This window comes from Suncus etruscus, chromosome 3 (assembly GCF_024139225.1).
Source record: "Suncus etruscus isolate mSunEtr1 chromosome 3, mSunEtr1.pri.cur, whole genome shotgun sequence".
NCBI lineage: Eukaryota > Metazoa > Chordata > Mammalia > Eulipotyphla > Soricidae > Suncus > Suncus etruscus.
In genome coordinates this window covers 114,140,918-114,160,441 of record NC_064850.1, presented here as the reverse complement: position 1 = coordinate 114,160,441, position 19,524 = coordinate 114,140,918, and the positions used below count along the sequence as shown (strand labels likewise).

The window sequence follows — 19,524 nt, the reverse complement described above, 5'->3', positions numbered from 1 at the left end:
ACTTTTATGAAATATGTGGGACACACTTGGAATTGAATAATAATCTATACTAACTTAAACAGTTCAAGGTAATAAATATTTTCAGTGTGCAGGGTTTTTCGCAAGAGGATTTACATACTTTCTGTTCAGAAAGAGAGTATAATGTCACAATTAATTGCACTTATATCAAAGTAGTACTTCCTAAAGACCGAAAACTATTGTACTGTTTTCCTAATACATGTTGTATTCTGAAAAGAAAACTCTTCCCTTGATTCTGTATTTTGGTTTGATTCCTGCTGGTACTCCTTATTACTGGAGCTTCACTCAGGGATCACTCCTGATGATGCTGGGGGGGCCCTATGAGGTGCCAGGGATTGAAGCTGGGATGACCACATGCAAGGTAAGACCCCTCTCCATTGCATTATTGCTCTGGCTCCTGAAAACTTTTGAGAACTGAAACTCATACTTTGTTTTCTTAGTACATCATTTTCCCTAAAATTTATGAGTAGTCAGTATTTGTTGATACATCTGTGTAAAATTTTAACAAAGCTTAATAAAACATTGACCTTTAATAAAAAATATCCTATTCTATCTATGCAGTATTGATTTACTTCCATGTTGGAAGTATGGGCGCGCTTTGGGGATCTGAAGATAAAATTTCTGTAGTATTATTCTTCTTAGAAGCTTCTGCTGTGTGAACCAGATACTTGAACACTCTTGTAACTATCAGACCACAACTACAATTAAAAAGAAACACACCCATATAATGATTTATTCAGTTATTTTTAGAAGCTACATTTATGTAGCACTTGGGTGCCAATCACATCTCCTAACCCTTTTGCTAATGTAAGTCTTTGCATATCCACTAAGACCGAATGATGAGGCCAGACTGGACCCACTTTGCAGATAGGGAAACTGACCCAGAGCAAAGTGTTTCTTTTAAGGTGGTAGAGCTAGGAAAGCCCAGACAAAGCCTGATTACAGCTACAGCTCACCACCTGCACTCAGCTTCTCTGTGCTGTGAAGTGGCTCATTTCTTTTGCTGTCTGCCTTTTATTTGGGAAGAGGGTGACTGGGAAACACCCAGCATTGTTCAGGGCTATTCCCAGCTAGGTGCTCAAGATTGACCCATGGCAGACTTTGGGGTCACTATGAGGTATTGGGGAATTCAAATCTGGGTCGCTGCATGAAAGCAAGTAAGTACCATACCTCTCCTACTATCTTCCCAGCACCCTAATTTGTATTATTTTTATGTTTTAAGAGTAGTAAAGGCTTCAAATCCAAGAGCCCAATAACCCAGGGGCATCTGTGGTCCATACCCTTAATGAGCCCATTTCCATTATGCAGGACCTTTTTCTGAACATCAAATTTAGGGCAGTATCCTGTTAGCCTGTTTTCTGCAAGAACTCTGTCAATCCATGCTTGTTCCAATAACATACAGTTCCTCCTTGACTGCTAGAGTTTGTAGAATGTGTATCTTTGAAAACTGAATACAAATCCCAAGGAAATTCTGTGATTTTCAAAGACCCTGATACACAGCGTTGTTAGGCTGTCAGTCCTTCCTCCTGAACTAGCTGATCTAGCCTGTTATCCATATAGCCTCTGACAACTTACTAATGCAGGAGAACAGTGTGTGGCAAGGGGAGATTCTTCCCTACAACCCATGCACTTCCATCACTGCTTTCTCAAATTGCTCAATGACAGTCTGCAGTTCGAATATTTGAAGTCAGAATAGCTCTCCCATTCCTCCCCACTTTTCTTTTGGAATAAAATGAAAGACTGCTATCTAGAGGAATATAGCATTTTTTTTCAATCACAACATATCACTAGAAATTTTTAAAGTGAGAAATATGTCATTGGAGAAGTGCTTCATGCCATGTCTTAACATTCAAGGTCTTGGCAGTAAATATTAGAGATGATAGATTGAGATATACAAAAACATCTATTTTCTGATCACAGGCCAAATGTAATTACTGGTTTCAACCCACAGGACAATAACAGCACTCGAATCTCTTTAACAGACCCAGTCTCTCACCACCGTCATCCTGATTACACTTATTTTGCTATTTTCCACATTTTCTTTCTTTTGTATGAATTTTTGCCTTTCTCTAGCCAGAGGATGAATTCTCTGCAGTTAGGGTGGTACACAGCCAACTATTACTGTGCCATGAAATCAAAGGACTGTGATTCTTTGAAGGGTTTACCATCCATAGGCAGCCAAATTTCTCTCATTAGTACTCAAGGAGAAAGAGCATCTCGATGGTTTTGAAGGCCTCACACACTTGCATAACTGGGCTCAGGCCTCCAGCCACACAGCTTTAAGAACTCACTAGATTCTCAAATGATCAAAGTCAGTGAGAGTGCAACTGTTTATATATATATATATATATATATATATATATATATATATATATATATATATATATATATATGCTTCAAGTGTGTCTAGGTTATCATAAAAAAGTATTGTTATCTTCAGGTGGATCTATAGCAGGGATCCTCAAACTTTTTAAACAGGGGGCCAGTTCACTGTCCCTCAGATCATTGGAGGGTCTGACTATAGTAAAAACAAAACTTATGAACGAATTCTTATGCACACTGCATATATCTGATTTTGCAATGAAGAAACAAAACAGATACAAATACAATATGTGGCCCGCAGGCCATAGTTTGAGGACCACTGATCTATAGAATTTAAGAAATATATAAAGGGCCAGAAAGCTTGTACAGGGGTTACATCACTTGCATGCAGCTGACTCCAGTTTGATCCCAGTAGCCAGCACTTATAGTTCTGCAAGTATCCCAGGGCCCACTACTGAGCACAAAGCCAGGAATAGCACCTGAGCTATTGAGGTGTGGCCCTCAATTCTCCCTTCCCCCAATGACAAGCTTTATCAATTTAATTAGCAGAGGAAACATGCTAAGACAAACTCAAACTAAACAGCACATAGACACACCACATGCACAAACTACTAATATCAAAAGTAATAGGCATCATCTAGTTTGACTGTTGGCATCATACAGGCAAGTTTACATCAAATTACCATTCTGAGATGTCAAATATTTGGTATTTTTTCTCTTTGTCAAACACAATGCAATATAGCTGGAAAAGAGATATTTCTTTTTGCTACCATTATGCTACACTCTGCAGTACTCAAAAGATACTCCTGTCTCAGTGCTTAGGGATCACTCTTGCAGAACTGGGGGGAATGTATGGAGTGCTAGGGATTGAACCTCAGTGGCCAAGTGCAAAAAAAAGCACCATATCTGCTGTATGGTCTCTCTGGTCCTTATTTTCTTTATCATTATTTCTATTTTATTTGTCTAATGCGTAACACTATTTTTTCCACCATGTTTTTTCTTTTACTGCTAGCCCATCAGGAATGTATGTACACAGGAGCATGTATAGAAAGAGTGCCCAAGACAGAATGTGTCACACAACTCTCTCTGACCAGGTAATAAATTGGTTGTCCCAAGACAGACTCTCTGGAAAGGGGAAATGGTGTACAAAACGCCTATTGCTAATTACCAATGACTGGTTAGCAAACATCCAGAACTTTCTTCTGCTAAAATCTCAACTAGTTCAGTATTAAAAAAGGAGCAATTATTACAGCATTGAGTGATGGGAGTGGAGAGCTAAGCTTCAACAACTATAAAACTTCTTCTAGCACCTCTGCTGGGAAATCGTGATAGCAGCTGGAGAGACAGTGCAGTGGAGAAGGTGCTTGTCTTGCACTCAGCTGATTTGCATTTAGTCCCACCATATAGGGTCCTTGAAACCCTATCAGAAATGATCCCTGAGCACTGCCAGCTGAGGTCCAAAAACAAGGAGGAAACATTCGAGCAGAGGCAGAGCAGTGTGGTGGGCCCATCTAGTACTGGATCAGATACCCATGACCTGGCTCTTGCCACTGCAGAGCTGTGGGAGAGTACAGATGGAGAGTGGAGCGACAAACCCATCACACACTGAGGCTTGGACAAAAGTGCTCATGGAAGAGGGAAAGCAGAAAAACTCCGGGGCTGCCTTATTTCTGCCTTATTGCAGGGTACATATGAGTGGCAACAGAAAGCAATGGGTCATTTCTAGTCTTGGGGAGGCCTGATTTTCAATTCTCACAGAGTCAAGCTAAACTGCAGAGGGTTTAAAAGGCAGAAGATGGGACTCAGATTAGACATCAGGAAAATTTCCTCCAATGGTTCTGGAATGTGCGATGGAGAGACTGGAATGTGTTACGAGCAAGAACATGCAAGAGCCTATTCTGAAAACACTCCACAGGGGCGCAGGCCTCCCGCATGTCTGAGTGCAACTGCAGCAGAGAAACGTAGAGCCCACAGCCCTGGAGATCTGGTGGGTGCAGAGGGAAGGCCACACACCCAGTCTTCACTTTGTTTGGAATGTTAGTTCCACATCTAAAAGAGACTGTTTTCTTTTCTTACCGAGAAAGTCGCTTTAGAAAGTCATCATTAATAGAGAGCATCAAGGACAAGGCCAACATGTAAAGCTCTTACTTCATTTAATAAGGAAACACCCTATAAAATAGGAGAAATCGCTTCCACACAGAGCAGAGTTACAGTGATGCATGCATAGTAGTAAGACAGACACTGCTAGAGACTGATAAAACCAGCCATTCAGTGACATGAGAAGCCAGAGACAAGAAACCCCATTAGTTTTGTTGAAGATATTTCATCAGGTAAAAGGGGGATACTTTTTTTGATAATAAAGAAACTCCAGTTATTTGTGGGATTTAAAAAATTAGAGCCAGGAGGACTAGTTAATGGTAGGAAGCTTGTCACAAAAAGCAGTAGAGTGCAATTAGGGCAGAGAAGGGACCACGATAGGACAATGAGAATTGGAAATGATCACTCTGGACACGAACTGGGTGTTGAAAGAGATAAAGTGATAGGAATAATACCCCCTTCAGTAATATTATTGCAAACCACAGAATCTACAAAGGAAGGAGGAAATGAGAGAGAGAGAGAGAGAGAGAGAGAGAGAGAGAGAGAGAGAGAGAGAGAGAGAGAGAGAGAGAATGTCTGCCACAGAGGCAGGATGAAAAGAGGGAAATGTGGGGCATAGTGACAGGAGCTATATACCAGTGAATGGTGTTGTTGGGCATTCTATGACTGAAACTCAGTCATGAACAACTTTGTATCTGTGGTGGAAAAAAATCCTCCAACTGTATTATGAACAACCTTGTAACCACAGTGTTTAAAGAAAATAATTTAAAAAGGGTGGGTGCCAGGACCCAGAGCCCAGTGCCTTCTCCAAATAATAAGCCAGTTCAGCCCTAGCTCAGGTCTACTGAAGAGAGGAAATCTTTTCATGGGGGCACAGAACATATGCTCATCTTCAGATGTCCCCCTCCACCCTAGACTCCTAACTTCTCTGAATAACAGTTCATTTTGCAAGTTTGGGGTTGCTCTCAGAATGGATAACTCAGGACTTCTGCTTCTGCTCTGTGAACCTATCACCTTCATGAGACATGACACCTTCATGGGAGAACAGTTCCAAGGATGCAACACTGGGGCAAGCCTATTGCAGGAAACAGAAAAGACTAGGGAGAGGACTTCACTCTTCTGATAAAATCTGAGAGTCTAGGGGCCTGAAGTGATAGTATAGCGGTAGGGCATTGCCTTGCATGGGGTTGACCAGGACTGACCTGGGTTTTATCCCTGGCATCCCATATGGTCCCCCAAGCCTGCCAAGGAGCAATTTCTGAGAGCAAAGCAGGAGTAACCCCTGAGCACTGCTGGTTGTGGCCCCAAAACTAATAAATAAATAAATAGTAAAGTAAATAAAATCTGAAGGTCTTCAAATTCATTAGTGGAGAGTTGAGTTCTTTGAGCACTTTTTTTTTAGGTTTATAGTGCTCAGGGGTTACTCATGGCTCTGCACTCAGAAATCACTCCTGGTGGGTACTGGGGTGCTAGGGATTGAACATGGGCCAGCTGCATGCAAGGCACATGTCCTACCCAGGATGTTATCACTCCAGCCATCTTGAAAAAAATTTAAATCATATGATCATTCTTTAGAAACTACCCATAACTTTATATGCTTTATAAAATCTAATTCTTTGGGGGGATGGGGTGGATGATACTTACAAAAACCTTTGGCGGATGAAGGAGAAAGCTCCCAAAGTGGTCAAGCTTTCCACTGCCTCTTATAAACCATTTTAAATAAGAACAACAATGTGGCAATTACTGAGGCCTCCCAGATCACGATCCCTTTCCTCTGTGAAGAAGTTAATTTTTGAACAGAAGTCGGGCTGCTTGCCTGGCCTCTGGTTTGAACAGAGAATTTATTACACGAAGCACGTTCTCATTGGACATGCAAGGTAAATAGCCTCATTAGGACTGTTTTAGGCAGAAACATTACTGTTCTAACAAGGTCAAGGGGTGAACAAGGTCCAAGAAAGAGGCACAAGGCAGTGACCTGGAAACTGACTGTGGCATGCAGCTTAATTTACTGTGCCCTCCCAAGTCCTGGCATGGGCTAGAACAGCTGCCAGGGACAGGCGCCGTGAGAAGGAAGCCAGGCCTGGCTCCACGCAGGCGTGACCAGGCTGAGTCTGCCCCTGGCCATAAATGTATGTATTTATAAGTCTTTACACGGCATGTAAGTCAGAGCCAATCTGACAGATGGATGAGAAGGTTATTTACACCAAGTAATGGCAGTTATCTGCCTACGATTTTCAACAGGCAATTCTGGAAAACCCTCTCAAAGCATTTCCTTCTCTCCCTTCCTTTGTTCCTTTGCCCAGCCATTTCTCAGGACTTACTCCTTGCTCTACATTTAGGGACCACTCCTGGTAGTACAGGGTACCATATAGATGTCGAGATCAAAGTGGACTTGGTCACATGCATGCAGGGCAATTGCCTTACCTCTTGTACTAACTCCCTGGATTCAAGAATCCAATATTTCCAAGTACACAAGCTGCCTAAATGCACTCCAAAAATGTTGGTTTATTATTACTATCTATGCACAATGAAAAAAAAAATGTTGGGGTGAGATGGAAAAACAGAAGACAGATTTTTTTATCTCTAATACCTCCTAATATTTCAAGATACTCCGTTCCTTTTGGTTCAAGTTTCTTCCTGTAATTACTTAAGATTATATTTTATATTATATTATATTATATTAAAGTATTTTCCTCAAGAACTATCTCCTAGCAGCAGATTGTATGTAAAAGTGCCTTAATTTTAATCAAATGATAAGCAAATTTTCAGGTGAAGAGTGAAATAGTGGAGAATGCCTACAATGCTGAGATGACAATCTTTGAAAATTATTAAGGGGAGGGCTCTGACTCAGTGGCATTCCTCACCTATTTCCATTCCTGGCACCACACACACAATTCACTTTGCTTAGTAAGAAGAGGAACTGCTGGGGCCAGTGAGGTGGCGCTAGAGGTAAGGTGTCTGCCTTGCAAGTGCTAGCCAAAGAAGGACCGCGGTTCGATTCCCCAGAGTCCCATATGGTCTCCCCAAGCCAGGGGCAATTTATGAGCGCTTAGCCAGGAGAAACCCCTGAGCATCAAATGGGTGTGGCCAGAAAAAAAAGAGGATAAACAAACAAAAGAATAATCCCCTGAGTTGAAACAAAAACATCTTTTCACAAGTAGTATAAAGGAGGAAGAGCCTCCATCTTTCTGAGAAGTGGTATTCTGGCATTAGAAACATACTCAACATGAGTCAAAGAAATCAAATAGACTTTGAAAACATCTTTTTGCGAGAAGCTAAGATGTTAATAAGTTAACAGGAAGCACTCAAGTTTGGATGGGGGTGGCAGTGAAGTCAACAGGCCTAAAAAGAATGAGAAAATGAAAATCCATGTTTATTGCTCTCAGGCATTCTAAATAAATATTCCCCCACATTTTATTCCACTGACACTATCAGAATGGGTCTAAATTAAGAATTCATGGTAGCCAATGATGCATGTTCTGGAAGAAAAAAAATATTTTTCTAGGCTGAGATTTCTTCAGGAGAAAGGCTGAACTAGTTTGAAAACTCCAGAGTGAATGGAGCCAAACCAAATTATTTTTCTTTTTCCTGAAGAAATGATTTTCTCAAACTGACTTATCGTGTTCCCACTTCAGCTCTTCTCTGCACATGGGGTTCGGGGGAAAACATCTCATGGTGCTGTGTTGAGGCCTTGTGTTGACATGTCCTGAGGGTGGGGAGCCTGGGACTGCTGCATCAGGATGCTGGGCAGACCAGCACCCACGCCTGACTTCCATGGCCTGCTCAGGAGACTAACTGCTGTTTCTCATTTGGAATTTGGCCACTGTGGACATTGCAGAGCCTCAATGACTCTCTCCCAACTCAGCCATGCATGGCGGGCTGAACAAGTGTCTTCAGGAGAATATTCTGGAGTTTACACTTCACAAGCTGTCTTCAAATTCATGATCACTTGGCTATATCTACAAAACACACACACACACACACACACACACACACACACACACACACACACACACACACAAAACCCAATGGCTCCAAAAATGACCTAAGAGAGAATTAAAAATGGTCCTTAATAAACAGGATGCCAACTTTAGGGTAGGAGGAGCATACTTCTAGAAGGAAACACTGAATGCCTTTTTAAATTTTTAGTGTGGCCATAGGATCAGGATTTTTCCTTTCATGAACACTAGAACCACCAAGGGCATAGCTGGGAATAACCCAGACTCCATGACTCCATGCAAGTGGCCAAGATGAGCCAGGTCTTCTGAAGACACTTAAGGCACTTTGGAAGACTCCCTGGGCGACTTCTATTTCTCTGGAATGGCAGATCACATGAAGCTCTCAACTGGCCGTTACTAGCAGTTTGACTTCTGGAATATATACTCCTGCACAGCTGTGCTTGGGGGTTTACTCCTGGCTTGATCCTTGAAGGTGCCTCATGTTTGGGGGACCATACAATGCTGGGACCAAGCTTATATTCAAGCACTTTTTATTGAAGTCCTATCACTTCTCTAATAGAGAAAGCAAAAACAGTTGCTTTTGCAGCATAAATTGCTCATTTTCCTGCTAGTATTCTTCCTTGTTCTAAAACTGGGTTCTGGTCAATTCAGTCAACCCCACACTCTATAGGAGTTATGTAGCACAGCTTTAAGGGAAGTGGAGGGTACTTTGGATGACAGGATGTTTTTTGGGGGTCTTTTTAGTATGAGCTTCTCCTAGTATCAGAATGGGTGTAGACGCTCATTCTGGAATTGATTATGGTTACTGGTGAATGGAAAGAGTTTGATGACAATTTTATGGGGAAGTCTATAAAAGTGCTTTTCTGGAGCTACCCAAAGATGACTAATGAAAACCATCCCTCTGCTTTTTCAAATATAGCATTTCAGCGATGTCAAGAGATACAATCAAGGGCTGGAGTTGTCCAAGCTGGTGAGCTGACTGACTCTGCTGGCATGACCAAAGTTCACCTACCTGGTGAGAAGGACATCTATGCTTAGAAATAACATGACGGGGCCGGAGAGATAGCATGGAGGTAAGGCGTTTGCCTTTCATGCAGAAGGTCGGGAGTTTGAATTCTGGCATCCCTACCAGGGGCGATTTCTGAGCTCAGAGCCAGGAGTAACCCCTGAGCACTACCGGGTGTGACTCAAAAACGAACAAACAAACAAACAAACAAGAAATAACATGACAAATAGGTGTTGAGAAAGGACTCTCTAACTGTTACTTGTCATTCTAAGTGAACATTCAAGAACTAAAGAATCACTTCTACATGAAGCTCACCACAGAGTGGTGAGTGCAGTTAGAGAAATAACTACACTGAGAACTATCATAACAATGTGAATGAATGAGGGAAGTGGAAAGCCTGTCTAGAGAGTACAGGTGGGGGTGGGGTGGGGAGGAGGGAGACTTGGAACATTGGTGGTGGGAATGTTGTACCGGTGAAGGGGGATATTCTTCACATGACTGAAACCCAACTACATTCGTATTTGCAATCAAGGTGTTTAAATAAAGATATTAATATAAAAAAAGAAAAGAAGGAGAAGAAATCGCCCAGCTCTGAACTTGTGCAAAGGCATGAGGCCCAAATCACTTTGAGATGTTGAACTCTTTTGAACTCTTTGAAGATGGAGAAACTAAGGCACCACCCAGATATGGAAACTGGGGGGACAATCCAGAAAGGAATGAGGTCCATACCTCAGAGAAATTTCAAGAGAATCTTAAGGTCATATCTGAATATAAAGAAATCACCAAGAGTGCAAGAACTTCTCTGAGACAACCACCCTGATTTTTATGTAAGCAGCAGACTTCAGGTCAATACTATTCAGAGAAATTGCATATAACCTTTTCCCTAAAGCCCCTCTCTCTGCATTTCTCCCCCTGGAAGAACCCATGTTCTCTCTTGAAATCTCTCTCCCTCTTTAGGTCCCTTCACATTTCTCAAAGCTAATTTCTTTAAAACCATTCTGCTGTGTACACACATAAGGCAAAGTAGCCAAGTTGTCATTTTCTTTTTATTTCCAGAGAGTCAGTATCAGTCAACTCCTTATGGGAAGGGCATATAATGCTACTAAAAACATGGGATTAATTTAAAAATCCAGGGCAGGGAAATGGTTCAAGAGTTGAATTCCCATGTGCTTTTTCTGGCCCTGTGTCCTTTCCTTCCCAAGTCTGGCCAGTTTGAGTCCTGATGGCCACTAATCACCATTGGTTTGGTCTAGGGGCCACTCTGAGTACTTGGCCCGATGTTAAAAGAAGTGAATAAAAATTAAAATGGGAAGAAGAGATGAGTGATTTGTGGAGGAAATCTGTCCACAAAAGAAAAAAGCTACATGGGTATCTTTGAAGACCCAAATATAATGTTGAGTCCGGTGTCATTTAAACTTCTTGACCATGAATAAAGTTGAACTGAGTTATTTCCCAAAGTAGAAGCAATTATAAAAGAGAAGGCAGGAAGCCTGTGTTTTTGTAATTTGTCTTGTGTTTCTTTTGAGACTTTTGGTTGTTTGGGACAAACCTAGTGGTACTCAGGCTTACTCCGATTTCTGAGCTTAGTAATTACTCCTGTTGGGTGATCATAGAGATCTCAGGTCAAGACAAGCACCTACATACCACACACTCAGTCCAGCCTAAAGGAAACCTGGGTTTTCTGTTTGTTTTTTGTTTTGTTTTTGGGTCACTCCTGGTGGTGCTAAGGGGTTACTCCTGCCTCTGAGCTAAGAAACTGCTCTTGTCAGGCTCAGAGAACCATATGGGATGCCAGGGATTGAACTCAGGTCCATCCGGGTCAGCTACATGCAAGGCAAATGCCCTACCTGATATGCTATTGCTTCAGCCCCTGGAAAGCCTGTTTTAAGAGCTTATGAAAATCACAGAATATAATTGAGAAGTTCCACTGATAAGGGATGTATGAAGAAATGGTATAGGGCCAGAGAGAATGGAAAAAAAAAGATTATCTTACTAATTGTTCTTATTTTCTCATTTTTGGTGGCAGTGAGGTGCCCAGGGGCTACCCATGCTGTGATGCATGAAGTTGCTCCTGATGGTACTGAGGTTTGAATCTGGGTTCCCACTCACAGAGCCTGTGGCTTCTCCAGCACTTGGAGTCATTTCCTCAGCCTCTATACTCCCACTTTCTAGATTTTTGGTCCAAGTATGATTTTCCTTTGGACAACTTGGGTGCAGAGTTTCTTGGTTGTCTCAAGTCTACATGTAAAAGATCTGCAAGTGGGGACTGGGAGTCTCCATATCAGCTAATTCTGAAAAGATGGTGAACTTGAGAACTATCACCATCTCGGTTCTTTAGTGGCATCAGAGAAGGAGGTGAAAAAAAGTGAACCAGGGAAGAGGAAGAGATGGGCAGAAGTGAAAATAGGTATAAATATACACAGGATATCTCTTTGGCATCACTACTGACATTCTGAGCTGGATAACCATTTGCTGTTGGGCTCTGTCCTGTGTCATGTAGAATATTTTATAGCATTTCTGCTCCTCTAGTCTCTAAATGCTACCAGCATCTCCTTGTTGCCTATGTGACAATCAAAAATATTTCTGACATTACCCAATGTCCCTCTTGAGAGTATAACTGCCCCTGATTGAGAAGCCTATCTAAGCTAAGGACATTGTTAAAACCAAGAAGAGCGAGCTAGAAAGATAATTAAATCCCTTGACTCTGAAAAAATCTATCAGAAGAGAACTGAAAGAAGCCGCCTCATCCATTGTCTTCCTAAAGTTAAGTTTCCTTGAGAGCAGAAGTCATAAACCAGAAAGTGATTTAAAAATAATTAAAATAATTTCATTTTCATCTTACAAAAGCTGGCATGTTTCACAGAATCTTGTGGATTTGTGGTATCTATCTCAATTCAGAAAATCCAGTACTTTCTGTTGAAAACAGAACTGCTCCCATTTAGATGGGCATTGTAGGGTGGGATGGGGTTCCCTACTGTGCTCTGTGCAGAGCGGACACCTACGACACACCTTATACATAGGGGTTCTGTTGTAAAGAGGCACACCTAGTCACCTACCTAAGCTTGGTCTTTCTGGACAGTTCAGTGCTTTTGAGGTAATATATCAAAACCCTAAGAATTGGGGCTGGAGAGGTGGCACAGCAGTAGGACATTTGCCTTGCATACGACTGACCCAGAACAGACTGAGGTTAGATCCTCCACTGTTCCATATAGTCCCCCAAGCCAGGAGTGATTTCTGAGGTCAGAGCCAGGAGTAACTCCTGAGCATCACTGGGTGTGGCACAACTCCCCCCCAAAGCAAAAACAATCCCAGAAATCCTCCTAAGAATTAGCACTATTACAAACATGTGACCCAAAGTATAGTAATAAGAAAAATCTTGCATTATTGTATTTTTCTACTTTTAGGAATTTGGACTTTTTATCAAAGCTTATTAACAGGGTCATACTTTTCAATGACAAGCATAGTTGATGATTAACTTCTAGGCAGGTATATACCCACTGAACAAGCTCCCCAAAATAAGGCTGGACCATAGCAAAGTGTATTCTGGATGCTAAACTACTCATCAAAAATCAAGGATGACAGGCAGATTTCAACATTCCTTCCCACATTCAGACCCAAACTGGGCTTCCAGCAATAGGCATCTTTACTAAGCAGCCAATAAATGCCAGTATTTGTTGCTATGCCCCAATAGAGTGTTCCATACTACCCTCAAACTCATTCTCCTCCAGCTGGGGGAGGGGCACTGTTTCCTAGGTCCAATTGTGTGCTGTCATCATCACAAGAATAAAGAACTTCCATGCTCTGAATTCTATAGTCTACTCCTCATCCTTGAAGGTACAACCTTGTACCAGATCCAGGAATGACAGACTGTACCCAGCCCATGTAAGAGTATGATCATACAGGGCACTAAGGAGGAGGTATTTCTGAGTAACCTGCATGTTTCCCTCAATCAGGCTTTGCTCCCAGATGAAGGTCTCCTGAGAGCCTCCCTCAGGAGACTGACCACTTCCTAGAGACAGGGCTAGAAACCCATCCCTATCCCTGTGTTTTTGGCTAAGGGCATAGCACTATTTATGTTCATGGCTCAAAACTGGGATGACTGAATTTGGGAGGTATATTTCTTATGGGAGCTTAGGGTACAAAAATATTAAAAAATATTTTCCCACTTCTAATTCCTGACTTTTGACATTGGGTTACATTAGGTTATGATACTCTTACACTAGATTATGACTCTTCTAGAAACAATGAATTCCACTGATATGATTCAGTCTTGAAATTTACTCCTTGAAGCTTCTATAAGGAATATATCTTCTCAACCTACTCATATTGGGCTTTCTCCTCCTTCATTTTTTAATTTCTATTATCTTAGTTCTCACATTTTCAAATTCATTTAGGAGCTTCATTCTCTTACTCTTTTAACTCAAGGTCAAATAATATTGACCCAGAACTACAAAAAATAGTCAGGGCTAGAATTCCTCTTGGGATAACATTCATTCTGCTGCTAAGTACCCACCAATACCATCCACTTGTGCAAAAATAGTGGTGCTACAAGACTAAGCTCAAGACAAATCATGTGTTGATTTTTTCCCCCCTTAGGTAATTGACCCTTTTTGGCACAGAGACAAAAAGAAAAATATTGAATTAGAACCTTTTCTTTTCTTACAGAGATATATTTATTAACTTAAACACAAGATGTATTTGATCAAGATTCTGGAGACAAAGATTTAAATTGCAATTAAATAGGCAAATCTTTTTTTTTTGTTTGTTTTTGGGTCACACACAGCAGCACTCAGGGGTTACTCCTGGCTCTATGCTCAGAAATCGCTCCTGGGACTGTGAGAAATTGTGAGTGCTGCCTGTGTATGTCTGTTTCCTGTCCTGTCACCTGAACCTCTTGGGAGTGTGCCGAAAAGAGGCTCCAGCAGAACACAGCCACTCCGCTTCTCTACGCGGCCATACGCTCTTTCTAAGGAAAGAAGGCCATTGCAACAAGAAGAAAAAAATCACACTAAGAACTGTGCTGGATTACTGAAGTCCAGCATTTCTCTCCAGACTGTCTTCTTTGCTGCATACTCGGGCCTAAGATTTGATCCTGTGTGAGGCTTCATCCACAGAGGACACCCCTTCCTTGGAGGCAAGTCAACCCACCCATAAAGGGCGGAGACAGAGGAGCGTGTCCGCGTACATCTTTTAGCCAATGAATACCACCACAACACATAAAAAAACCCCACAATACAAGTATGACAATGGGGAAACAATGCAGGCCAGCATCAGACATAGAGAATGAAGATGACAATTCTGATGACCAGAAAACGACCAACAGACTAATCAATCTCTCAGAAAAGGAGTTTAGACAAGCAATATGAAAGATGCTCAAAGAACTCAAAGAAACCATGGATCGAGTTGAACAGACACTAATAAGAACCAAGAAAATATGAAGACAGAAATCACAAAACTCCAAACTGAAATAACAGGTCAAATAACAGGCCTGAAAAGCTCAGTAAATGAATTGAATGACAAAATGGATAAGCTCTACACCAGGGTAACAGAAGCTGAAAATAGACTTGGTGCTGTGGAAGATGAGATAAATAACAACTCCATACAGCAGGAGAGATTAGAAAAAAAACTTAAAGCAAATGAACAGACAATGGAAAAATTAGTCAAAGAATGGGAACAGATGAAAATAGAAGTTTATGATAAGCTCAACAGAAACAACTTAAGAATCATTGGAGTCCCAGAAACTCAGGAAGAAAATTTCCAGGAAGAATCAATGGTCAAGAACATCATTAAAGAGAAACTTCCAGAGCTAAAGAATATATGCGATCAAATCCTGCATGCCAGAAGAGTACCAATTAAAAGAGACTCCAGAAAAAATACCCCAAGACACATCCTAGTCACAATGACGAATCCCACAGATAGAGACAGAATTCTGAAAACAGCAAGATAAAAAAGGAAAATTATATTCAAGGGAGCATCCTTGAGATTTACAGCAGACCTGTCACCAGAAACACTCAAGGCCAGAAAGCAGTGGTGGGACATAGTGACAAAATTTAGTGAAATGAATGCTTCACCTAGAATACTGTACCCAGGAAAAATCACTTTCTGGTTTGATGGGAGAATACATGGTTTCACAGACAAAAAATAGCTCAGAAACTTTACAGACTCAAAACCAGTCTTAAGAGAAAAACTGAAAGACCTAATTTAAGACAAGACTGACCAAAAGACACACCAAATTTTGATATAACGATGGCATTAAATCCCAGGACAACTCATTCTCTCAATGTCAATGGACTAAATGCACCAGTTAAGAGACACAGAGTGGCTAAATGGATCAAAAAACTCTATCCAACCTTCTGCTGCCTACAAGAAACGCACCTGAATACTCAGAACAAACATAGACTCAAAATAAAAGGCTGGAGGAAAATTATCCAAGCAAGCAACAGCCACAAAAAAGCTGGAGTGGCCATAATAATATAAGCTAATGCAAACTTTATACTCAGGAAGGTTGTAAGGGACAAAGATGGACATTTTATATTAATCAAGGGGTATGTAGAACAGGAAGAAATCACTCTCCTAAACATATATGCACTGAATGAGGGTCCAGCAAAATATTTAATACAATTGTTGACAACTCAGAAAAATAATAACAATAACAACACAATAATTGTGGTGGGATTCAACACGGCTTTTTCAACACTGGATAGGTCAACCAGACTGAAACCCAACAAGAATATACTAGACCTGAGAAAAGAAATGGAAGAAAGGGGCCTAGTGGATATATATAGGCACTCCATCCCCAGAAACCTGGATACACATTCTTCTCCAATGTACATGGAACATTCTCCAGGATAGACTACATGCTGGCACATAAAACATACCTCCATAATATCAAGAGGATAGAAATCTTGCAGGCTACCTTCGCTGACCACAAGGCTCTGAAATTCTATGTGAATTCTAAAGGGACACAGAAGAAAAACTTTAACACCTGGAAGTCAAACAGCCTCATACTTAATAACCAGTGGGTCCGAGATGAAATCAAAGAGGAAATCAAAACTTTCCTGGAAACAAATGATAATAAAGACACAAATTATCAGAACTTATGGGACACAGCAAAAGCCGTACTGAGAGGAAAATTTATAGCTTTGCAAGCACACATCAGGAAGGAAGAAGAGGCTTACCTGAGTAGCTTATGACGCACCTCATAGAACTAGAAAGTGTTCAACAAAAGGATCCAAAAATAGGAAGACAGAAGGAAATAACAATGCTGAGAGCGGAAACTACTTTGAGAAACTCTATGCCACTAACAATGAGAACCTGGAAGAAATGGATAAATTCTTGGACTCTTATAGTCTTCCACGGTTGAATGAAGAGGATATAGCATATCTAAACACACCCATCACTATTGAGAAAATTAAAATGGTAATCAAAAGTTCGCTCAAAAACAAAAGCCCAGGCCCAGATGGATTCACTAATGAATTCTTTCAAACTTTCCAAGAGGAACTACTACCAATCCTGTCAAGACTCTTTCATAAAATCGAAAAAACAGAAACACTTCCAAATAGCTTTTATGAAGCCAACATCATCTTGTACCTAAACCAGACAGAGATGCTATGAAAAAAGAAAATTACAGAACACTAGCGCTGATGAATACAGATGCAAAGATCCTCAACAAAATCCTGGCAAATAGGATTCAATGCCTCATTAAGAAGTTCAACCACTATGATCAAGTAGGTTTCATCCCAGGAATGCAAGGATGGTTTAACATCCGTAAATCTATCAACATAATACACAACATTAACAACAAGAAAAATAAAAAAATCACATGATCATACCAATAGATGCATTTGATAAGGTCCAACACCCATTCTTGATCAAAACTCTCAGCAAGATGGGAATGAAAGGAACCTTTCTCAATATAGTTAAGGCCATCTACCACAAGCCAGTGGCAAATATTATCCTCAGTGGAGAAAAAATAAGAACCTTCCCTCTAAATTCTGGCACAAGACAAGGCTGTCCTCTCTCACCACTCCTATTCAATATAGCACTGGAAGTACTCACTATAGCAATTAGGCAAGAAAAAGATATCAAGGGAATCCAGATAAGAAAGGAAGAAGTCAAGCTCTCGCTGTTTGCAGATGACATGATACTCTACATATAAAACCCTAAAGACTCTACCAAAAAGCTTCTAGAAACAATAGACTCATATAGCAAGGTGGCAGGCTACAAAATTAACACACAAAAATCAATGGTCTTTCTATACACCAATAGTACTAAGGAAGAAATGGACATTAAGAAAATAACCCCATTCACAATAGTGCCACACAAACTCAAATATCTTGGAATCAACTTGACTAAAAATGTGAAGGACCTATACAAAGAAAATTATAAAACTCTGCTCCAAGATGTAAGAGAGGACATGCAGAAATGGAAACACATACCCTACTATGGATTGGCAGGATTAACATAATCAAAATGGCAATACTTCCCAAGGCTTTGTACAGATTTAATGTGATCCCTCTAAAGATACCTGTGATATTCTTCAAAGAAGTGGATCAGGCACTTTTGAGTTTCATTTGGAACAATAAACATCCCAGAATAGCTAGAGCAATCATTGGGAAAAAGAATATGGGAGGAATTACTTTCCCCAATTTTAAACTTTACTACAAAGCAATAGTTATCAAACCATCATGGTATTGGAATAAAGACAGGCCCTCAGATCAGTGGAATAGGCTTGAATACTCAGAGACTGTTCCCCAGACATACAATCACCTAATTTTTGATAAAGGAGAAAAAAATCCTAAATGGAGCAAAGAAAGCCTCTTCAACAAGTGGTTTTGGCACAACTGGCTAGCCACTTGCAAAAAATTGAAATTAGACCCCCAGCTAACATCATGTATGAAGGTAAAATCCAAATGGATTAATTACCTTGATATCAGACCCAAAACCATAAGATATATAAAACAACACGTAGGCAAAACACTCTAGGATATTGAGAATACAGGTGTATTCAAGGAGGAAACTGCACTCTCCAAGCAAGTGAACGCAGAGTTTAACAGATGGAAATATATTAAGCTGAGAAGCTTCTGCACCTCAAAGAAAATAGCGTCCAGGATACAAGAGCCCCCCACTGAGTGGGAGAAACTATTCACCCAATACCCATCAGATAAGGGGCTAATCTCCAAAATATACAAGGCACTGACAGAACTTTACAAGAAAAAAACATCTAATCCCATCAAAAAATGGGGAGAAGGAATGGACAGACATTTCGACAAAGAAGAAATACAAATGGCCAAAAGACACATGAAAAAATCCTCCACATCACTAATCATCAAGGAGATGCAAATCAAAACAACTATGAGGTACCACCTCACACCACAGAGATTGGCACACAGATTGGCACACATCACAAAGAATGAGAACAAACAGTGTTGGCGGGGATGTGGAGAGAAAGGAACCCTTATGTACTGCTGGTGGGAATGCCACCTAGTTCAACCTTTATGGAAAGCGATATGGAGATTCCTCCAAAAACTGGAAATTGAGCTCCCATACGATCCAGCTATACCACTCCTAGGAATATACCCTAGAAACAAAAAAATACAATACAAAAATTCCTTCCTTACACCCATATTCATCGCAGCACTATTTACCATAGCAAGACTCTGGAAACAATCAAGATGCCCTTCAACAGATGAATGGATAAAGAAATTGTGGTACATATACACAATGAAATATTATGCAGCTGCCAGGAGAGATGAAGTCATGAAATTTTTTTATACATGGATGTACATGGAATCTATTATACTAAGTGAAATAAGTCAGAGAGAGAGAGAGAGAAAAACGCAGAATGGTCTCACTCATCTATGGGTTTTAAGAAAAATGAAAGACATTCTTGCAATTATAATTTTCAGACACAAAAGAAAAAAGAGCTGGAAGTTCCAGCTCACCTCAGGAAGCTCACCACAAAGAGTTATGAGTTTAGTTAGAGAAATAACTACATTCTGAACTGTCCTAATAAGGGGACCATATGGGATGCCGGGATTCAAACCATTGCCTTTCTGCATGCAAGGCAAATGCCTTACCTCCATGCTATCTCTCTGGCCTCTAAATAGGTAAATCTTTAAA

At 40.7% G+C, this 19,524-nt stretch overlaps 1 protein-coding gene across 4 annotated transcripts in view; it reads right to left on the bottom strand.

The window, feature by feature from the left end:
• Positions 1-19,524, bottom strand: part of NR3C2 (nuclear receptor subfamily 3 group C member 2) — a 343,986-nt gene that overhangs the window by 61,310 nt on the left and 263,152 nt on the right. The window lies entirely within an intron of this gene.